Consider the following 11,030-nt stretch of genomic DNA (forward strand, 5'->3'; position numbering starts at 1 on the left):
TGCCTTCTCATGAAATGCTTTGTGCTGTCTAGTTTACATTACGTTGTTGGCAGCATGTTCACATCAATGTTACTTATGCTGGTGCACGCCCAAAATATAGAATCCAAAATATAAAGAGGCCAGAATATCGACTCCAACATATAGATAGGACAGAATATTGAATTACCAAAATATAGTTAGTCAGAATATCGAAATTGGGGTAGGAAATGTCGATTTCCATATTATTGAATTTAAAATATCGATTTCCATAACATTAACTTTTTTTTTAGTGTTATGTATGGTAGTATATGTGTTAAAATTATGTATTATTTTTGTAATGTATGTTACATTTTTTTAAAATAAGGAATGTTATGTACTTTAATTTGTGCATAATTTAATTCTGTAGCGGGTTGTGGATTTATAGGAGAATAGCTTGGGAAGTAATTTAATTATAGTAAATTAAATAATAATTTTTATTTATATGTATTGATAATTAATTGCTTGATAATTAATTATGGATTGGTAATTACTTTTTATTAATTGGTAATTAATTTGTATTAATTGGTAATAATCTTGTATTAACTGGTAATTAATTTGTATTAATTGATTAATTAATAAATATGTTACTCATATTATTTATTATTTGGAGCGGGTTGTGTGTTTATAGGGGAGTAGGGTGGGAAGTAATTTAATTGTAATAAAGTAAATATTTATTTTTATTTATATATATTGATAATTAATTGCTTGATAATTCATTATTGATTGGTAATAATGTTAATTAATTGGTAATATTTATTTATTTATTGGTAATTAATTTGATTAATTGATTAATTGATAATTATGTTAATTTTATTCTTTATTATTTGGAGCAGGTTGTGGGTTTATAGGAGAATAAGGTGGGAAGTAATTTAATTGTAATGAAGTAAATATTTATTTGTATTTATATGTATTGATAATGAATTGATAATTAATTATTAATTGGTAATTAATTTTTATTAATTGGTAATTAATTGTTTTAATTGGTAATTCATTTGTATTAATTGGTAATTATCTTTAATTAATTATTTATTGGTACTGCTAATTCATTTAATCTTATTTTAATATTTAATCATTACTTTCCCTACTGTTGCACTCTCAGGAGTGGGAATAGTAATTGTTACCCCTATGCTCTCCAACGCTTTCCCTACTGTTGCACTCTCTGGAGTGGGAATAGTAATTTTATACCCTCCCGCTATCTAACACTTTCCCTACTGTTGCACTCCTTGGAGTGGGAATAGCAATGTTTACCCCGACTCTATCCAACGTTTTCCCTACTGTTGAACTCACTGGAGTTGGAATAGTAATTTTTATCCATACGCTATCCAACGCTTTTCCTACTGTTGCACTCACTGGAGTGGGAATAGTATTTTTTTCTCTCCCGCTATCCAACGCTTTCCCTACTGTTGCACTCTTTGGAGTGGGAATAGTAATCTTTACCCCTACGCTATCAAACATTTTCCCTACTGTTGAACTCACTGGAGTGGGAATAGTAATTTTTACCCTCTCACTATCCAACAAAATCTCCACTTTTTTTACATTACATTATTTTTTTTAACATTTTAAGCCTTTTTACATTATTTTAAGTATGTTTTATTTAATTGTTTTAAATATTTAATTACTTATATATTATTTTTAATACATTTAAAAAATTCGATATTTTAGTTAACTATATTTTAATAATCTATATTTCGGATTCGATATTTTAGTACTTACCTGTTTGTAGATAGGGATACTATATTCTGTACTTCGATGTTTTGGAGCCGATATTTTGGGCATTCTATATTATGTCCCTCGATATTTAGTCACCTAACCACTTATGCTTGTTCTATGCTTACTTCTGGTTTCATCACTTTGCTGCTAATTTGTAAAGGGGGAGATGTTTTGTATCTTGTTTCCTGTGCAATGCATCTTTCCTGCTTCTTTGCCCTTGCTGCTCAGCCATTGAGGATGTGCTGTGGAATGTTGGTGTACATGGTGAGGCAATGGAATGTTGGGATGCCTGGTTGTGGAGTGTCAGTTAAGAGTATGTTCGGTCCTACAAGGGACAAATTGTTCAGGATTCCTCAGCAAAAGCCGAACGGGTTCTAAGGGTTTCATGGGCATTAGGATCTCATGCCAAAACAACTAGCGGGCCCTTTGTGCAATCCCGCTTGCACCAGTTCAAGCTGGAACTCCAAGAAGACGGCAGCAGTACCCCTAACATCAATGCTTTTAGGTCCGCTAGGGGCAAGGCCATGGGAGGAACATTTTTTTAAGAGTCAACTAACCATAATCTCATGGAATATAGCAGGGATTACCAAAATTAGAGAAAACGAAAACCTAAAGAAATTTCTGGAAACTGGAAATATACTCTGCTTCCGAGAGACCTGGGCCTTGTCCAGTACCTATTGACCCGGTATCATAAACATTTCATCCTAGCAATAAAAAGGAATTGTTTTGGCTGGCCGGCCGGCTGGCGGCCTGTCGGTGTTCATAAAACACGCAAGTGCCCTCACTGTTACAAATACGAATCTGAACCTACCCGACTGCAAGCCCTGCTGATTGGCAGACTAAGACTTAACTTACATCAAACAGGCCGTTTAATTATAAATTGTTACATCAATCCAGCACAGATCATCTTAAAACATCGGATGGAGGCCCTGTCATGGAAACTAGATGAACTTTTAAACAAATATAAATCTTGCACGTTATCCTAACTGCGGATTTTAACTTGAATGATCTTGACAGAAAAAAAACCTGGATAGGGCAGCTCCCCTCTTTGACCTCCTTAATAATCATAAATTGACCTTAACCCATGTACTGAAAACAGGCCGCTCAAATGCCTGGCTTTCTTGAACTACCTTCCAGGATATCTCAAGAATTGATTACATCACTGCCAGTAAAGGGATGGCAGCCAGGCTGGAAGACTTTGCAATCGAGGACAGGTCGGAAAGTGACCATAGCCCATTAAGAGCGGAGTTTCAACTGGAAGTACCATCAGCCACTATTTTCCAAGTCATTGGAGAGTCAAGATTGTTGTGTGGCGTTTAGAGCTCCGAATGAATTTTTCCCATTCATGCCTTTATATAGGTACAATTCACATTGCCCTTATATAGGCATAGAAATCAATCCCTTATTAAGACATGGCCCATGCAGACCAAATACAGGCAAGGCTACTTCCACCAGTACCAAACATCACAACGATTTCCTGGAAAGTACATCTCTTTGCTCGAATATTGATTTGTCCAAGAACTCAAGTACTTTGCAAAGAACAACAATTCCCTAGGGATTCTTTCCTGACGTTATTATGCCCGACTTTACGTAAAGCTCTGGCATTCCTAAACACCTTCAAGGAATAAATATACCATCACTTGCTATAGCAAACTACGGTGGTTCGGAGCAGTTCGACTGTGTACTTGCCCGACGCCGCTCACTACAGCAAGTGCCGAAGAAAGCCGACCCTCCAGCTGATGCACTGATCAAGCGGCTGGCCTTTTCTCGCCGAGAATCCAGCTCCGGTGTTTCTAAGCTCAAGTCCAGAGACAGAGATACCAGACCTCCTTCATTCTAAATCAAGGTATGGAGCTGATTTGAACCTAGAGAAACCTTTGGTGGATTCTTGTCAAAAATAACTAAAATCTATGCTACACAAAACATACTTCTTCCCCCGTACTAGACTTAGGTTAGGTACATTGTGATAGGCTTATTTAGAAGCACCAGTTGAGTATTTCAGTCAATATAATTTATGTATTTATTTGTATATGGCCTAGAAACCATACAATGCTTTTACAGTATTATTTTATAATACTATTCTCGCTGTACGCATTATTCTTTGCAGTCTGCTTAGCGATTGTAGCAGTTCACTTCTCTTGTATGAGAAAGAAGACTGTTCAATAAACCTTTTTATTGAAAACGCCTTGCTCTCTATTTCTCTACAACCTCTGTTGAAACGAAGCATGCACGTTTGACTGAGTGAAATACTTATCTATTATTTCCACGACTCTAGAGATATATTTCTTATTCTTGGGAAACAAAGTTGTCATGTTTATGCGGTTGTCAGAAACGAATCCCTTCTTGTGAATTCGAGAAAGTTTCTAGTGACCTTTGAGCTAGCTGGCACTCATTATTAAGTTTAGTATATGCGATAGAGAGAGACCTAGTAGACCTCAGTCCTATGTCTAATCTATAGGATATATTATTCCAATGCGCAGAGCCTATTGGGAATATAGGAACTACACTACATGGCGCCCAATGTTTGGTAAGGCACTAATTTTACGCGAGATACTAAAGTAACTCAGTTGTGCTTTTCTCAGGGACCCCTTTTTCCCGTAAAATACTCCAATAGAAGTCTGGAGTGGGTAAAGGGGTAAAATATCTGCCATAGCTGAGTAGGAAGAAAATCCTATGTATCAGTTTTTAGTTTGTTCAATGTTGAAGGATACAGTGTTCCAAAATATTGTGCACCTTATCTTCGTTTCCTTGAAACTTGCTACAAACTTTCATTAAACAAAAATGGCCGACGATGATAATACCGAGGCCGGTGGAGCTACAGTCAACAATGCCATACAAGCGTTAAACTTTACAGGTCTCCAAGAGACCAACGAGGATGCTATAATCATCCCAGAAACTTTAAGAAATGCCATCACTATGAAACTTATAAGAAATGGCCTATCAGCAAGAGGTGGTAGGATAGTTTTTGTAATTGAGGCACACGAATATCATCAGACAGAGATATTCTATTCATGGATAATCTTCCCTGAAGCAAATCCAATATCAAAAATGTTTCACTTCTACAAAGAAGATGAGGCTCCAGAGGAATACATTCCTTTCGAGGATGTTGAAATTCCACTAACATACCAAGAGCATGCGCTCTGGTTTAAAGGCGCACTAAAACATACACATCACATTACCAGGCTCGGTCCACTAGGTAGACCAGGAGCAACATGGCTAGCTTTAGCTAACTACCGACCTGACCCTGACATTGAAGCAATGTCAGACAATGAATTACTAAGTAATATACAGAATTTAGTGGAGTGATATAGTTAAAGGTCTTTATTAAAAACACTCTTACTACTTCGAAAAAGAAGTGGGAGAATACTAAACAAACTTCTAAAGAGAAGCGTTCTCAATCCCGAGGTAGGTCTCCTCGAAAGGAGCCCTCTGAAAAGAGGTACAACCTCAGGAATAGAAATAATATGAGAAATTTGATAAAACCTGATAGTTAAAGGTCTTTATTAAAGACACTCTTACTACTCAGAAAAAGAAGTGGAAGAATACTAAAACAAACTTCTAAAGAGAAGTGTTCTCAAACCCGAGGTAGGTCTTCTCAAAAGGAGCCCTCTGAGAAGATGTACAACCTCAGGAATAGGGATAATTTGAGAAAACCTGATGGATATCAAGATACTGATACACGTTCCTCTTGTACCTTTTAGACTTCCTCACAGAAATTGGAAAAAAGAGGACGATCAGAACAAAAAGAAGAACGCGTGAATTCTAAAGACAATCAACACGTTCCAAAAAATAAGAAAACTCAATTCACCAAAAAGAAGGTAGCAGGTCTACAAATCAGACATGCTGAGGATCTTGAGGACACAACTCAAGAACGGGGAAGGGGCTCAGACGATGTTTGATAGCACAGCAAAAGTCACCATAGCTCACAAGCACTAGAAGGATCATCTGGAGACAGTGGACTTGAATGAGTACATCCAAGCGGAAACTGCAGATACCAGGGTTAGCGACCCACATAAGTTATATGAAGTAACACTCCGGATGGAGGGGGACATAAATAGAAAGATATGAGCAGTCTTTTGGGAGAAGCTCTCTCAGGGTTATGACATACTTTTAGCTGAACAAGACTGGCCACCTGAATTTGTCAGGGAGTGCCCACATGGCGAAGAAATCATTATGCCAGCTTTCTCCAATCATATTCCGATTCACAAAAAATATACCTATGCCAGGAAATGGGCAGTAGCCCAGGCTCCTGCATTATATAAAAATCATGTAGGATGGGATGAGGATTCTCCTCAACTTAAAATCCAGTTAAAAAAACAACCTACTGCACAAAGGCAGTATCCAGTTAAGTAAGAAGCTAAATAAACAGGTCAGGGAGATATTAGATCAACTTGAATACCAAGGGGTGATTGAAACATGCATCTCGTCCATGAACAATACTTTGTTTCCTGTCTCCAAACCAGACAATGCATATTGTCTAGTTTTGGATTATAGACATTTAAACTCCTGTTGCAAAACTTTTGCAGTACAGAATGCACACAGTACAGCACTAATGAATAACATTGTGCTTAAAAAATATAAAACCACATTAGATATCTCTAACGGTTTCTTCTGTCAAAACATTGCACATGAAAGTAGGTATTTGACCGCATTCTCAATCATGGGACACAGTGTCAATTCTGTTAGCTCCCCCAGGGAATCAAGAATAGTCCATGGTTATTTTCAGCCAGAGTAACAGAGTTACTACAAACCTATGATGATGAGGCATTATCATATGTTGATGACATCTATCTAACAGACGATGACTTGGATAGGCACTTGAACAGAGTGAACACCATTATTTTGGGGTTCGCCTCTGAGGGATATAAAATCAATTTTAAAAAATCGAGAACTGCCCACCTCAATGTCCTTTTCCTAGGATACGAGTTATCAAGTGAAGGCAAAAGCCTGGCAGCAAACTTTCTAGAGAAATGTGTGCTGGTCCAACCTCCAAAAACGCCGAAAAACTTACAGTCAATTCTAGGTATCCTAAATTTCGGAAGAATTTACATTTTAAATTACGCAGAAAAGGTTAGACCTCTCTACGAATTAAATTTACCAGATTTCAAACAAACTAATTGGACTCAAAAAGACACAGAAATTTTGCGTTCAGTCCAAACGGACATGTTGGCAACAAAACATTTGCAAACACACGAAAACATCTGCAACTTAGTCACCCGAATCATTCCAGGAAATTGCGGATACACATACTTAACCTTAAATGAAGGAGAAAAATTTCCAATAGCGTACAAATCATACTTGGACACACAAGCAGAAATGAAATTCACTTCTACAGAAAACATTCTGACAGCGGTTCAAACTGCAGTAGCAAAAGAGAGAGCCCTCGCACAGGGTAAGCGCATAATGGTCGTTACTCCTATACCTGCCTTAGAGGCAGTGACAAAAGCGAGCATTCCGGATACTAAAGCTTTACATCCAAGATGGATGCAATGGGTTAATTCTCTTGCTGCAACAGACGTTGAATACGTTTTTGACTCTTATTTGAAAACAAAAGAATTTCTACAATATGAACATGAATGTCCTCTACCTACTGAGATTCTGCCTCTAGGGCAGTATGACTGTATAATTTATACTGAAGGATCAGCACAGCCCGCTATTGGGGGTAAACAAGCTTAAAGTGCAGCATGCACAATGGTTAAAGGTCGCAGGTGAGATGGCAAATTCCGACCAATGGTCACTAAAACTCAATCTCTAGGAGACTGTACAGCTCAGCGAGCTGAACTACAAGCATTCAAGATGGCGCTTGAAAATACTGATCGCGAATTCCTCACACTTATAGTGTGCGATTCATATTATTGCGTTCAATCTTATAATGAATACTTGCAAAACTGGATTGAAAACGGCTTCAAAGATGCAAAAGGTGGCACAATTAGGCATAAGTTACTATGGGAATAAGTAGTTCAGTTAAGACAAGAACTACAAAAAGCTCATGTGATCCATACACTGAGTCATCAACGTGATAGCGTTCACGTTGCAGGGAATTCTTTGGCTGATGAAGCTGCGAAGGCAGCTGTGCAAACGGCTTCCGTAGCTGAAATCACTCATTCAAAAACAAAAATAGACTGCGAAATAATGGTAGCTGTCAATGCAACAAGCAAAGGCAGCGGTGCAGCATTACCTCAAAACTATCCACTCAAATATTCACAATAGTAAAAAAGAAGGGAGGTCTCCTTACAAATTCAATCTGGGACAAGGAATGATATGTAATCAAAAAGGGAGACGTCCCATTACTTCCCAAAGGGGAAAAATCCTATATTATATAACCCCTCATAACTCAAAGTATCTTAAAAACAATTTTGCAACCATATTTAAAAAATCAGAGCAAATGTGTAAAAAATAAAATAAGTCAATATAGAAATTGTACAATTTATTACAAATAATGCATTAATAAATACAAAATTACAGTGCCATACAAAAGGTTAAAAATTTGTCAATTCAGGTTATCACAATAAGATAAAAAATGTTTCAATTCAATTAAAGAACAATAACTTGAATTTTATTGTTCTTTAATTGAATTGAAACATTTTTTATCTTATTGTGATAACCTGAATTGACAAATTTTTAACCTTTTATGTGGCACTGTAATTTTGTATTTATTAATGCATTATTTGTAATAAATTGTACAATTTCTATATTGATTTATTTTATTTTTTACACATTTGCTCTGATTTTTTAAATATGGTTGCGAAACATTTTTTAAGGTACTTTGAGGCTTTTTCCCCTTTGGGAAGTATTGGGACTTCTCCCTTTTTGATTACACTCAAATATTCATACATAATTGATGCAAACTCTGTTCCTTTTGCTCGAATCCCTGGAGTGGGGAATAGAGTAATTCCAAACAGGAAATATAAAGTAGCATTGATACACAAAGCATATTTGGGAGAGGGTCTGATACATCAGGGGATCTCTAAATCTATCCTAGAATTAAAAGAGATGTACTGGTGGCCGGGGATGAATGGTCACATTCACACATTTGCAATTAATTGCCATGACTGCAACAGATATCGCAGCAGAGAACGCTGCCAGATACCTGGCTACAGTGTAGCCAACCCAGTACAGACACCATTATTTGACAGCATTAGACTTTCTACACGCACACATCCCTATGGACAGATGCAGTCCCATAAATATTAGGACAAGATTCATTTGGATGTGGCCTCAGCGCTCTGCTGATGCCCGAACTGTTATAAAAGATTTGCGAGTCTTTATCGGCACATACGCAGTCTGCACGCTACAATCTGACCAAGGTCCTGCGTTTAGCTCTGGAGGTTACAAAGAGGCCATGGCCAACATTGGCATTGCATTGCGGTATTCTATTCCACTCCATCCTGAGGGAAATTCGGTAGTGGAGAGAACAAAACGGGACATAAAGCAATCTATAACAGCTAGGGTACTAGGCATGGGTGACGGGTGGGTCAAACATCTAATAAGTGTCCAATGTAGTCTTAACAATCTGCCAAGAAGTTCTCTAGGGGGTATCACTCCATATGAAATCCTTTTTGGAACTAGAATGATTGTGCAGGACCTCGATTGTCACATTTCAGTGGTGGAACAAAAACCCTTTGATGTCAAAGATCGTTTGGCTGTTTTGCAGGACTTAAGTGAAATAAGATCCAGACTACGTAACGTCCTACACAAGCCAACATCCACTGAAGAGAAACCATCCGTCCCAGCAAGACCTGTCTGGATTCCAAAAATTGGGGATCTGGTCAGAGAAAAGATCGCGGAAAAGCTGGAATTTGGGCCTTCTTACAGACAACCAGTATCTGTCCTAGCCACCCAAGGATCGAGAAAAGTGTCACTGCCGCCCCTTGCTGGAAGAAAGGAGAACAGGTTTGTGTCCATCGACCTGGTCAAACCACATTATGTGGCCGATCATAAGTAGTAGGCCAAGTGGACTCCAAAGATGTAGCAGACGCCTGAATCTGGTTACTATCCAAGATGTTCAAACTGAGAGACTCATCACCTTTGAAGAATCTGCAGTGCGAAAAGAAGGACTATGCAACAAAGCCATGGAACTTGTACCTCTTGAGACCCAAATAACAGTTCGTCAAGAAACGCCTGTCTACAATGAAATAGCAACTGACTATACAAATGTAACAAGTGATTAATAAGCATGGGTGAATTTTGCGAATCTCGCGTTCGCGAATTTTGCGGATTTGCGAATTGGCAATCCGCAAAATCCGCGAATTCTCGCGAATTTGCGGATTTTTTTTTTTTGTGTTCGCAAGTGTTTCTACCAGTTCGCGAGGATTTGGTACTAGTTCGCAATTGCGAACTTACTTGTCGACTCGCAACGGTCGCGACTATGTTGTTTCTACGTCTGGTTCATCATCACAGCCTCCCAGCACCCTCTGTTTCACCACTGGCACCCTCTCTTTGACCCATGCCACCCTCTGTTACATCAATGCCACCCTCTGGTTCATCATCACTGTAGAAGATGGGGGGGAAAGCAAGCCCACCTGCCCTGCTTGAACTGACATGAATTAATTTGGGGTTAGTTTATTAACAACACCTGCCCTGCCCCAACTGACAATAATGAATTAGGGGCTAATTAATGTGTCACTGAAAGAATTTCAAGTTCCAGCCTGGCACCTGCTTGTCTGCTCCTTTAGCTGTAAATCAGGACCTTTGTGGCATACAGTTAAGGTCAGAGCAGGGTCACACAATAGTTGCAAGCAGGCAACCGAATTCTGGAGGGCCCCCTCAGGAAGCACTACAGAGAATCGTTACAAATCATGAGGTTGACCTTTTGCACCTGCTCATTGCTTTTGCTTTTGCTGAAATCGTTTTTCGGTTTTTTCGCGCTATTCGCGGGGCGCGGCGTCGTGCGAAACCGACCGCGGAAGCCGCCAATTTGTGCGAATGAGCATTTTATTTTTTTGCGGCTTGTTGTTTCGCAAGTTTTTTTGCAGTATTCGCGAGCCGCTTGCAGCGCAACACGCGAATTTACCCCAAGGTCGAGTACGGGCGCAGCCATTTTGTTTGCGTGACGTATTTCCGTTTCCGCCCGCTATGTATAATCTCGCGCAGTAAGCGCATTGCGAGTAGAGGTTCGCACGAGATCGCGCGGGAAATCTAGAGGTTCGTCCGAGATCGCGAGGAAAATCTCGCGCGAACTTACTTTCGCGCTCGTGAACGGGCGCCGGCCATCTTGTTTTTCATTTATTTCCTGTGTCTGGGCATGGTGTTTAATCCTCTTGGTATCTTTGCCATCCTTTGCTTGTTTTCAGTTTTTTTTT

Source organism: Lissotriton vulgaris, chromosome 4_1 (assembly GCF_964263255.1).
Source record: "Lissotriton vulgaris chromosome 4_1, aLisVul1.2, whole genome shotgun sequence".
Classification (NCBI taxonomy): domain Eukaryota; kingdom Metazoa; phylum Chordata; class Amphibia; order Caudata; family Salamandridae; genus Lissotriton; species Lissotriton vulgaris.